Genomic DNA, 13,618 nt, shown 5'->3' with positions numbered 1-13,618 from the left:
ATCATTTATTGATGCACAATAAGCAATTATTACATGTAAAAGATACAGGAAATAGTCAATATTGCATAACTGTGTTGTATATAAATAAACAAGTTTTTTTGGTAGACTTAACAAGTTTGTAATGTGAATCAGCTGTGATTTCATTCACTGTAAATCAGTTTACATATTGTGTCAGTAAAGTTATCTACTGTGCTGCTGTATTTTTTACAGGAATTCTCTGGTAACCACAGCTGCCAGCGTTTTCCTGTAAAAACAACAGGGTTTTTTTTACAGTGTGGTATAGCTTTCTTCAAATCATCATATTGTTTAATCAGTGTTCCTTTTCCAACCTTCCCTTCTTTTCCAAATTTTGTATCAACAATTGCTTGCACCGGAAGATATCCTTTTATTACTTCATACAACACATCTTTTATTTGCCTTATACCTACATCCCACCATTTCTTATAATAAATCATATTTCCCTCCTTTGTGATATTCTGATTTAAAAACAATGGTTGTTCTAGCAATTGTATTCTTCCTTTTGGTACAATCAATACATTGTACCAATGTATTGCTTGATGTATTGCTTGATGTATTGCTTGATGTATTGCATGATGTATTGCTTGATGTATTGCTTGATGTATTGCTTGATGTATTGCATGATGTATTGCATGATGTATTGCATGATGTATTGCATGATGTATTGCATGATGTATTGCATGATGTATTGCAGTCGTGGCCTAATGGATAGAGAGTCGGCCTTGCAACCCGAAGGTGAACCTGAAGGTTGTGGGTTCGAGTCTTGGGTCCGGCAGGGATTGTAGGTGGGGGGAGTGAATGACCAGCGCTCTCTCCCACCCTCAATACCATGACTGAGGTGAGACCCTTGAGCAAGGCACCGTACCGCCAATTGCTCCCCGGGCGCCGCAGCAAAAAAAAAAAGGCTGCCCACTGCTCCGGATGTGTGTTCACTACTGTGTGTGTGTGTGCACTTGGATGGGTTAAATGCAGAGCACAAAGTCCGAGTATGGGTCACCATACTTGGCCACAAGTCACTTCACTTCACATTATCTAAAAAATCCCCCAGGATACTTCACTACTTTGACCCTTAAAGTTTTTATCCTTAAAAGTGGATCTAAAAGCCCCAGTCCTCCCATTTCACTTCCTCCAATAAGCGATTATTGGGGGAACATGCAATTTTTACTCTTCGCTTCCCCCATAAAAAAATCTAAAACACTTTCTTTTATTCTTTTAAAATACTCATGGGGCAATGAGGTTACACTCAGCACATACCAAATTTTAGAAAGCATTAAAGCATTTATCACCAATACTTTCCCCTTTAATGTTAAATTTCTCAATTTCCAAAATCTCAATCCACTTTCAATACCTTTTAAAACTCCCTCCCAGTTAAAAACATCAGCTTTATTAAAATCCACCTACCCAGATTCCCAATATTTTTATATGTTCTTCTTTTTTAAAATGTACGTGCTGAGGTAGAAGTTCCTCCTTCCCGATTCTCATGCGCACACTCTTTTCGACATTCACCTTTGCTCCTGACCCTTTACAGTATTTCTGTAAAATGTTCATTGCCCTCATGACGCTTTGAATGTCCTCAACCAACAATGTTGTGTCATCTGCATATTGATATATTGGCTCTTGTTCAGTATTTCCTTCTATTCTTATGCCTTTTACCTCATTATCTGCTTTTACTGCTAATCCCAGTGGCTCTGCTACTAATGAATATAGTAAAGCAGATAATGGACATCTTTGTCTAATCGATCTTGTTGGTTGAAAACATTCAGATATAAAACCATTGCATTTAATACATGTGTAAATATTACAATAAAAAAATCATATTCCATCTTCTAAAATTATCCCCAAATCCAAACTCTTTAATGACATTAAATAAATATTCATGTTCCACTCTATCAAAAGCTTTCTCTAGATCCAAACTAATTAAATATCCCCCCTTATTTTTCTCTCTCATATAAAACATTGTATCTCTTATACTTTGAACTGTATCTGATATATCTTTCCCCTGTACTCCATATGCCTGAGTTGTGCTATAATTTTAGGTAAAACTTTTTTCAATCTATTTGCTAAAACCTTTGCTAAAACTTTAAAATCTGTATTTAACATAGTTAAAGGCCTATAATTCTTTAGATCATTTGTATTCCCCCTTTTTTATAAATCATTTTAATCATTCCTATCTTCATTTTTTTCACTTAATTCTCCTTTTTTAAAAATCTCATCATATACTTCTTTCAAGACTGGTACTATCATCTCTCTAAAACTCTTATAAAATTCATTTGTTAATCCATCTATACCTGGGCTCTTTTTAATTGTCTTATTGCTATATCAATTTCATCTTCCGATATCTCTGCATCGCATAAAACATTATCTTCCTCCTTTATTTGATTTAAACAAAACTCTTCTTCTTTATCTATCCCCCTTCCCTTAAACATATCTTCATAAAACTTTTTTAACTGTTGATAAGATTTCTTCAGTTCCTTGTTTCTTTTCTCCATTTTCATCTACCACTTCCTTTATTAAATCTGCCTTCTGTCTATTTTTCTCCAAATTAAAAAAGAACTTTGTGCTTCTTTCTCCTTCTACAACATACTTTGCTTTACTTCTAATAATAGCCCCCTTACATTTTTCATCTTCAATTTCTCTTAATTGTTCTTGAAACTTCAACATTTTCCCTGATTCTTCTTCCTCCTTATTTTCCTCTATTCTTTGTGTTTCTTTTTCCAACTCTTTTCTTATTTTCATTTCCTTACTGCTTTTCACTTTTCTTAAAATTTTACAGTATTGAATGGAAGCATTCTTTATATCCCATTTCACATTATCCCACCTTATTCTTTTTTCTTCTTCTTCATACATCTTATGCACTTTACTATTTTCTATTATCTGCTTAATTTTTTCTTTATAAGCTTCATCTTTCAAGATTGCTGCGTTTAAATTCCAAACTCCTACTCCTCTTTCTATTCTTGTAAAATCTAATTCTACCCCTAAAAAAAAATCATCACTAAGTCCAACTTCTTTATAATATACACTGTAGATATTTCCCTCCATTTCCCCATCACATAAAACATAATCAATTCTACTTCGTTTTAATACATTCATTACCACTTGTATTCTTGAAAACTTTCTCTTTGTCATATTTCTCTCTCTCTGTACATCTACCAAATTACTTTCCTTCATTACTTTCACCAGCTCTTCTCTTCCCTTCTCAGCTTTAAAAACCATTTTATTTGCCAAATCTAACTCTGAAAAAACAGTATTAAAATTTCCTATTAAAATAACATTTTGCCATCTTTTTATGTTAAAACTCACCTTTTTAAAAAATTCAACCTTTTCTTTTTCTTCCTTTGGTGCATGTAAATTATAAATAATTATATTCTCTTCATCTTTTTCTATTTTTACAGCCATACTTTTCCCTACCCCATCCTCAAATATAACTTGTTCTTTTTCACATACCCCTCTTTTTATTAAAATTGCTACCCCACTCCCTAATTTTCCTTCTCCATTATTCACATATATATTGCCATCCCATTTTGTTTGAAACCTTTTAACACTTTCATTTTTCCAATTTGTTTCTTGCAATACAATCACATCAGCTGCTTTGCATAAGACCCCCATCTTTTCAAATTTCTCCATGTTCAGTAAACCTCTAGCATTCCATGATACAATATTTAAAAGCATAAGAATTAATAAATTATTTAATAAAATAAAACCAAACGTTTTTTCTCAGTCTCCATCCTCCTCCTCCTCTTCCATCACCGCTTGAAATCTATTCTCCCACAAAGTTTTTCTCTTACTCTGTTCTTTTCTTAAAAGTCTCTTTTTCTTGGCTGCATCCATATTTGGTATTACCTTAAGAGTTCTCCTTCTTAAAGTCCCCCTTCTGTCCTTTCTATAGCCCATTCCGTCCATTTCTTTCTCCTCTTCATTTATCTCTTACATTTCCTCCTTGTCTTTTAGTCCTTGCTCCTCCATTTCCTCCAATGTCCCTTGTGTTGCTTCCAGTGGTGTCCATACTCCTTCCTCCATTGCTCCTTCCTGCCTTTTCTCTTCCATCTCCTTCTGATTTTCCACATTAGCCTCTTCATTTACTCCATCTTCTCCCTCAGTCTCTCCATTATTTTGCAATTCAGTTTCTTTCAACATTTGCCCTCCTACATCTTCTGGCTCTATATGCTGAATTTCATCCTCATCCTCCATCCAACACTCACATCTTATCATCACCTTTCTGCAATCTGGGCACTTAATTGCATCGCAATCCCTCGAAAAATGTCCCTGCTCATCGCACTGTTTTAACCTGACGATCATGCATGATCCGGAAATACTGAGCTCCCTCCTCCATGTCAAATTTTGTACTGTATGGCAGGAACGCTACTTCTTTAGGGAATTTCACCCTTAGGTACCTTGTACCATCCGCAATGTACATTCTCCTTCTGATGTCCTATGCAGGTGTTACGGCCCATTTTTGTAATTTGTCTAAAATTTCAGAGTCCTCAATATAGGCTGGCAAATGTATAAAAGAAACCACATACTCCCTTGTTTTCAGTTGTCGGATCTCACACAGTTTTCCTTTTATCATCAGGCCTTCATCCAATCCATTGCACGCCTCCCTATTTATCAACGTGATTTCATATTCTTTTCCTTGCCTTGGTCGGACTGCTAGAATCTTTCCTCCTCCAATCCTTTCGTTCACTGCTTTGATAATGTCCTCTGCTCTTGCATCTCTTTGATCCACCATGTCAACAATCACCGTAGCCTCTTTAGAATCGTCCTTGTCCATCTCGTTGTCTTTTATCCGTTTCTTTGTCCGTTAACACTCTCTCTCTCCTGCCATGTCGATTTCTTTGCCTTGTAATCCATCCATTTTTCGAACAAAAAAGAAAGAAAATTACTCCCCAGACAGCAAAACGCTGCTGGGAAGTGTTTAAACTCTAACAAACAAAAACCAATAAAACGCAAAAAGAATTTTTTTCTCGCAAATTAAACAAAACAAAAAAAACTAGGTGAGCCTCTCTCACCGACTGCTCAAACTACCAACTCACTACCTGCTAGCACTCTAGCGCTCTCAGAGTGGTATGGCCGTAAGCGAGAGCTGGCTCCAAAAGGTGTCTACTTAAATAGTGTACGATTTAGTCATTTATTTGTTTATTTATTTGATTCCTCTCTCCTTTTCAAGTTTCTAGTCAATCTTCCTCCCATAACAGTGTGATGTCCTGAGAGAATTAAAACCCTAATTCAAATGAAGGCCTCACTGAAAAGCTTACAGCACCTGGTATTCCCAGGCGGTCTCCCATCCAAGTACTAACCAGGCCCGACTCTGCTTAGCTTCCGAGATCAGACGAGATCGGGCGTTCTTTTTTTTTTGTTTTAATTTAATTCCATCTGAATGTACAAATTGCCATAAAAATGCAGCATTTGTGCAGTAACCAGGAGGAGATGCTACATGAGAAAAGAGGAGCTACGCAAAAAGAGTCTTGCACATCACGAAAATGAAGAATCAGTTGTCTTCTCCTGGCATGTGCAAGTGCTTTTGTTCAAAAGTACATATAACATCTTTCGTAAAAATTTCATAAAAATCCCTTATTTTGTTCTCTGATTTAAATAACTACAACATTTTAACCTAATCTTCAACCATTTGCTTAAAAAGCACAGTCTCTGTTTTTGGCTATATTCCTTCTTTTCCATATTGCTTTTTTTTTTTTGCCAAAATTAAAAACAAATTAATAAGTTTCTTGTTTGCTTTATTCTCTGCCATTCCCAACATAAAAAATCTATTCCAGTTGAAATCCTGCTCATTATCTCTTAAGTCTTTGATTATTTCCTTCAATTACTTAAAAAATGGGCTCAACTTCTCACAGAATAAAAACAAATGTAAAATTCCTTCATCATCTTTTTTATAAACTCTGCATTGGGCATTTGTTTCTTTCTGCGTACACTGAAAAAAATTTGGAGTAGGATTTACTTGAAAAAAGCTTGGAAACAATTTTCACTCAGAAAAGGCTAGTAAATTTACAAAAATCTGCCAAGTAAAAGCCTATCCATAATTATAAGTAAAGTTTACTTGGGAATTCCCGGTAAATTTTATTGACTCTTTGTTTGTAAATTTTACTTAAGTAATGCTTATAAATATATTATGATTTATTGCATTTTTTTTACATAAGAGTCCTAGTTATCTTTTTTAGTTATCCTGAGTAACCTTTACTTTAAATATTATTTAAAACATTACTTAATATGATTTGTAATGTATTACTACTGATGTTTTCAACAAAGAAACACTGACATACATTTTCCTTGAGTACTTGAATTAAACTCTTGAAAAAAAACAGATTAAACAAATGGAATGATAAAACAAGTGGACAAAAATGAATGGACACATTCATTAAAATTAACTGCTGTTGGCCGAAAACATGGCCAAAATGATTCAGCATCTTTATCCTATCACAGATGTTTCAATGTTTTTTGTGTATATAACAGAGCACAACAATTTAACGTGAGATGCTTAACTGTGATCTTACATACAACACCGTGATAATACAAATAAACCTCTGCTTCTGATTTCTTTAGCAGCACTGCATTACTTACATTACGCTGCATTACAATGTTTCTGTTAAACAGTACAGTATAGTACAAACTTTGCTCTAATTTACATTAACAAACCTTTTTAGAACATTCTCACTTGCAGAACAAATGACCAAATGCAAAAAAGTAAGTGTAGGTGTCCAACAAACTTGGCCAACTACCAGACTTACATTAGTAGCTTTCTATGCAAAGAGCTAACTTTTGGAGAAAATTTTAAAGCATCCAGCCCAAGAAAGATTTTCTGAAAGACTTCAAATGTGTTTCTCAGCTTTGGGGGATAGCTTAAGTTCAGGGAGTAAATGAAGCCCATGAGCAGAAGGCATGCATTCTTACATCCCAACAGCACCTGCAGTTCCCTCAATGACGATGATGACGTCAGCTATGTTGGCATCTTCCTCTCCTGCAGTGCTGCCCAGTACAACGATCTTCATTACATGATTGATGAAGCTATCTTTAATCTTGTCTCTGCTGACATCCTGTCAATACACAAATAAGAGCAAAGTGGTTACAATACTGTACAGTAAGTTGCATGTTCTCTTTAATTTTATGTGATAAGTGCCCCACACAGAGATTTGGTCTCACCATCATTAAATCTGTTATTACATGAAGAAAGAGGGAAAAAATTAAGACAGACTAAATCCAGAAGAACTGTGTCTGCAAGACACTTAAACTACCTGCAAAGCTACAGTACTGTAAAAAGTTGTAGGCACTTGTGTAAAAATTCTGTAAAGTGGGGATGCCTTTAAAATGCTTTCATAAATTGGTTTTCATTTACCTTCTATTGACTAAATCAATATTTGGTGTGATCACCCTTTGCACTTAAAGCAGTTTTTGTCCTAGGTATGCTTGATATAGTTTTTCAGGTAGCTTTGCATGTAAGTTTTTTAAGCATTTTGCAAACATTGCCACAGTTTTTCTTGATTTAGGCTGTCTTAGTTTTATCTCTTTCTTCATATTATAATAGACAGTCTCGATGGTGAGACCAAATCCTCTGTGGAGCACCAACTGTTGTCAGACTACCTGTGCATACAAAAATCTCACTGTATTATTACAAATAATTGCAAAATGAATCTTTAGGAATGTAAACTGATATTTCATATACTGACAAACTACAGCACAAAGATATAAAAAGTAAAAACCATTTTTTGGGGATGAAAACACTAATGTGCCTTAGACTTTTGCAGTACTGTACATATTTGGAGTCAAAACAAAATTTGAATTTATCTATTAATGTACCTGGTAGGCTTCAATGAGCTCCTCAGATGATTCTCCCAGGTAGGGAAGCAGGCAGCAAATCACAGCATCTCGCTTATCTTCAACTTGCTGTTAAAAACAAAAGTAAATTGCAGCGAACATTAACAGGGTACACTTCCATCTTACAACTGCATATCTATAAAGTCAGGAAGCAGCAGGATATCAGATGTGTAATATATACATTTACCTGGCTGAGTGAATCTAGCACACTTCTAATTTTTATGCCTGCATCCCTACCCTTCATTTTAAACAAATCCAGGAGCTTTGGAGTGTAGAGGTCCAGTTTTTGCAGAAAGGTTGGCTCCAGGGGAATTGTGGTTATCCTTCTGAACTCATTCTTGATCTAAGACAAAGAAAAATAAATGTAACACATTTAAGATTTAGTAGTCAAATAAACACTTTTTTTTTGCCAACCACACACGCGCACACACACACACAATCATGCTATAGTAATGAAATATAAAGATATTTAATTGCTTTTAATGAATGAAATATGAGTTCCAAAAGTTATAAGTACATATTACCATCAAGCCAGCAAAAGAAGAACTAAGGTTTACCTCAGATTCACAAAAAAGAGCTGGCCATCTCTCCATGAAATCTTTGACAGCAGGGCATTGATTAATGATTTCTAATCTTCGATAGGAGAAAGTCTTCTCCATTATCTCACCAATGACCTTTTTGTTGTTTTTCTTCTGAATTTCTTTAAGAAGATCAACTCTTTCCTTCTCTAAAGGTTCCTCAGTTTCCCCAAATGGAAATGGGGGCAAGTAGTTTACTTCAGCCTTCCTGGGTCTTTTCATACCTTTGGGGCAAGACTTTTCATTTGTCTTCTTTCTTTTCAAAGTGTTGACCTCCAGCTCTGGACAGGAAAGCTGACTGCCTCTTAATTTGGCTCGATAATTGCCCATCTTATATTTAATCCTCTGTTGCCACCCATACTGTCCATTAAAGGACCCTGGCTCTTTGAGGCATGGGTACTTTTCAATCAACATCTCTACTACATTCATAATCTGGACACCTGTTGTGTACGCAGTGTAACGAAATATTGTCTCTGCTAGTGTCTCAAGGACACTACTCGTTACTCTTGGATTGTTCAAGAGGGTGCCATCCTTTTGGTAGGCTTTGTTTCCTTCTGCAAGCAAGAGCTCTGTATCAAATGAGAAAGTTGGTATTTTAAACTTTGCTGGCCATCCTTGAGAACGGAATGATGTGGAACTTTCAGATGAAGATAGCAGAACAGTGTCTTGAGGACTGCTGGATCTGGAGTCTAAAGAAAGGAATGATGTCTCACTTTCAGAAGGACATAGCACAATGGTGTCCTGAGAACTGCATGATATGGCGTCAGACTCATTTCGTAGGATCGGTTCTTCCACAGCACTCAGATTCAGGGTGATGGGTTCAGTTTGTACCACTTTTAAAGTACATTTATCCCGTACATCATCTATTGAGCTCAAGGTGAAAAACTGGCCCCCAAAATCCATGTCTTCATACATCAAAGTAAAGCGGTCTGGAATATTAAATGTCTCTTTGATAACATGTTTAAGGTCCTGAAGAGTACTGGGGATGCCTGAGGGCAGAACCAATTTGTGAATGTCATTCTCTTCAAAAACAATTCGCAGCTTTGCTGGGGAACACATCTGCAACAGAAAAAAACAGCAATTAAAACAATTCATCCTAATTAAAAATTTGTTCACTATAGCATTAACTTCGATAATCATGCACCTAAAAAGAGGGGCAAATATAGTGCTTCCTGCAACAGTAAGCAGTCAGGGGATAGTAGTCAACCATTTCTCTTTGCTCAAGTAACTGAATGTTGGCTGGGTGTTCCAATTCATAGCTCCTAAGGTGCTCATTGTACCATGTGCTTAGTAGTCTCACAACAAAGACCAGTTCATTACAAACCAAGATGGACTGTAACACCTCACAAAAGTCTGGCAAGTCTGCAGTGAAACCATGACATAGCAACATTCCAGGTTTATAGTTGGTGCCTAAAAAGCACACATTATTTGTAACATGTACCATTGTGACATGTGGATACCTATGTTGCACCAAATCTTTTATGTCATCCTTTAGGACGTCCACAGAGACTTGTGAAGTTGCTGTGACCGAAAGTGATGACTTGTTCAAATTTGATTCATGGAGATGCAATGCTATCATGAGCTGGTGTTTTTTTTGCAAGGGACAGCAGTATGTTCCTGAAACAGCCTGTTTGTCTGACAGCTTTTTTGAAAAAGCCATGTTTAGCTTCGAATCTCATGGTCCACAAGGCTGCCAGAGGACCAAATTCCTGAATGAGTTCAGTGTAGTGCTCGAGAAAGTGGTGTTTGGGAAGAAGCTTTTCTTGAGGAAAAACTTCCAGAAATCTGTGTCGGTGCTCAGAAATCAAAGAGTCAAGGTAGCAAATGCTCTGCTCTGTATGAACTGGGGCCATCACAAGTTCCACAATGTCTTTTAAGGTCATTAACATCTGCCACACTTCATCATCCTCAGGTACTTTCAAGCCTATCATGAGAGGCAACAGGCGCAACACACACCAATTTTCATGCGCATTGCCTCCTACAGATCTTTTTGTGGCAAAATGAGCAGGAATCATTTGTGGATGATTTGTTTGGTCACTCCACTTATAAGGGAACTGTCGAATGCAATTGTTGAGCTCCTCAAGAGAAAAATATTTCTTCTTGATAAACGTTTGAAATCACAATGCCAGTTCCACTGGAACAAGACCTTCAAGAAGGTCATGTAATACATCTGGTGGGTAACCAGATGTTACATGAAAGTGATGAAGTGTTTCAGACAGTGCACACTGTTTTTTCACACCATAGCAAGGAGTGGAAGTAGGACTGTCTCAACATGCAGAGTGTGCTGCTCTTTATCTCTCCTCTGAAAAAGTCCAGATCTTACTTCTGTAGTCTGAAACTGGGACCTGTCTGCAAGACAAAATCGGCAGACATGAGATCCCGTGAAGTTTTCAACGAATCCTCCCACAGAATGGGCTCCCAAATTATCAGCAACCACGCTCACCACAGTGCCTTTCATGACTTTTCCTAGACTTGGAATAAAATACCATCTTTTTCCAAGCTTTGAAGATCGGTTAACAGTGGCTCTAGTACTTTCTGAAATCCAAATCGCTCTGTGTCATCTGCCTTACAAAGAATGGCTAAATTAATAGATGCCAATGTTGATCGTGCATGTGCTGGAAAGTTTCCTAACACCCAGTAGACAGCGGTGACTTTGTGAATCTTGCGAGAAGTTCCCAAGGGATTGCATACTTCGAAGTCATCGATGTACAGAATAAGACTTAATCTCTCGACATCACCTGAGAAAAATTCATTTACAAGAAAGTGAGATCCATCATGGAAGGACTGGTATTGTGATGCACATCCAGTATTTTTTTGAGTGACTAGGTCCTTTTCTTCGATATTCTTCAAGACTTGCAACAAAGACTGGAGTATTGGAACATACTGGAATGTTCTGTTGTCTTTATTGTCCAGTATGTATTCTACTGGTTCAACAACTGAAAAATGTGTTTTCATAAATTCTCTGCTCTTATATGCTGTTGAAAAAGGTCCATCTTTCCCTAAAGCTGAACTGACAAGGGTTTGATTCACACAGATTTTTCACCAAATCTGAGCTAACTGTTGGATCTATGTCACAGTTATTGCTTTTTAAAGTGGACTCAACAACATCTTTCAAAACTGGAGCAGATGCAGAGGAGGATATTAACTGAAGCTCATCTACAATTTGATCAATGCACCTGTTTGACACGTTGAAATTACTTTCCAACTTTAGAAAAAGTTGACCAAACTTCTTCTTTATAACGTCAGACAAATTATCTTGTGGTTCAACCAAAGTTTCATCCAGTTCTGTGTCATCGTCAGAGACCTGTGAATCATTTTGCAAAACAGTGGGATTTGGGTATTTTTTCAAGACTTCTGTTGTAAAATCTTCAAGGGAGTGTTTATTGTGTTTCCTGTGTTTATGGGTAGCAAAGGTCAAATAAATGCTTGTGCTGAAGCTGCAGTTTTTGAATACACAAGTCACCACCTCGTATCTCCTCAGATGGTTGCTAAAGTGCTCCAAATATTGCTTCTCTGAAGAGAATGGCAATGAATTGCATAGAAGACAACAAAATGAAAGCACCTCTGTTGGTTTGTCTGATTCTGTGTGGTGTCGGGATAAATGTATTCGTAGAGCATTAAATGTTTTAAATGAACAAGGGCAATCAGCATAAAGACAAGGGGTCGATGACTGACAGCCAAAATTTCCGTGCTTGAGCCGTAAGTGTTTTAAAAGTTGAAGTCTTTTGTTTGACTCAAAGCTGCATTTTTTACACAACCACCTCATGCTGTGCCACCTGCAATAAACAAAAGATGTGCACACACACATACACACACACACACACATATATATATATAAACCAATATAAATCAATTCAGTTTTTTTTTTTTTTAACATTAACTGAATTAAAAATTTACACAAATACCTTTAAGATTTAATTATGTAGTATTTAAAAAAAAAAATGAAACCAGAAGTGCTGCTGGTCCAGTGTTTACATCTTGCGAAGTTTTATTTATATATATATATATACATATATATATATAACACGTATGTGTGTGTGGTTGTATATGTGTGTATAATATATGTATGTATATCTAGAAATCTGTGTCATACTGCAAGGTTAATCAGTGTTGTATATGCTGTAAGAAGTATTGCCAACTTACCTTGCATGAGCTTGAATGGTGAGTGCAATCTGTGGAACATATGTTAGAAATGTTAATGTCAGAAATAGATTTTTTACCAAATTTGAATAAATATACTGATCTTATTGATTTGAAATTTGACCAGTTAATTTATTTTGGAACAACTACATTAAATGTTTGCAAGTATAGATCATCTGGTAGAGTAAGGCTGCCTGAACACACAGTACTAATGTATCACTATTGTATAGGTTCAGTAGGGAGTATAATCTCTGTTTAACTTGATTAATATGCATCAAATGCTTATCGATTTTATCAGTAAGACCTTTGTAGCTGATGTGGATTAATGGGGGATTAGCGGCTTAATTAATGTTAATGTCCCACCCATCTCGGGGCTCGGCCTCGGGTATCATTCCGGGTTCGTAAATATGACTTCCGATGTCCAATTTCTAATAATTCAGATAGCACGTGAGGGCACAATTATTTATTCTCACATATGAATAAACACACACCCTTGAATTATATTGCCATTATATTTGCCATCCGGCAAAGTTCATTTTAAAGTTCACTGTACATTAAACTTCTCCGTAGATTACATGTAAAATACAAGACAACTGTTTTCGACACAGATGCCGCTTGCTAATTAATAACGGATGTTTGTGCAAATCGGTTCTTTAGCAAACTCAACTGTCAACTATATTAACAGTTAACGCGTTAACTCTTTAACGACCAGGACCGCAGACAGCTTAACAGCTCTATACTTTTCTGCAAAAGTAACTAAATTGACCAATAAACAAATATTTCATAACTTACCGTGTAAAAATCACATCAGTCTTCGAGAAAATTCTCCATTGCCTTCCTCTGCGCGCCAACTTCAGAACCAAGAGAGCATGCGCATAGATTACCGGGCTTCGTGGAGTAAGATTTACTTGCGTTTGTCATTTTTTGCATTAGTTCATTAGATGACAAATCACTAAGTAAATGTTACTTCGGCAGATCCATTTGAATTTACTTATGTATTTAAGCACAGTAAATGAAAACGAAACCTCAAGTAGCTTACTGAATTATACGTGACATTTTTA

The 13,618-nt window shown here is 36.3% G+C and overlaps 1 long non-coding RNA gene across 1 annotated transcript; it reads right to left on the bottom strand.

Moving 5' to 3' along the window:
* Positions 1-7,855: 7,855 nt before the first annotated feature.
* LOC117598234 (uncharacterized) lies at positions 7,856-13,409 on the bottom strand. Its single transcript, XR_004578932.2, has 3 exons — positions 13,350-13,409; positions 12,561-12,589; positions 7,856-8,182 (listed from the first exon to the last, which is right to left on the bottom strand). It is a non-coding gene; the product is annotated as an uncharacterized LOC117598234 (long non-coding RNA).
* Positions 13,410-13,618: the final 209 nt, after the last annotated feature.

This window comes from Pangasianodon hypophthalmus, chromosome 1 (genome assembly GCF_027358585.1).
Source record: "Pangasianodon hypophthalmus isolate fPanHyp1 chromosome 1, fPanHyp1.pri, whole genome shotgun sequence".
Taxonomy (NCBI): Eukaryota; Metazoa; Chordata; class Actinopteri; order Siluriformes; family Pangasiidae; genus Pangasianodon; species Pangasianodon hypophthalmus.
Note: the sequence above shows the minus strand (reverse complement) of the source record. Positions and strands in the feature narration are given on the sequence as shown.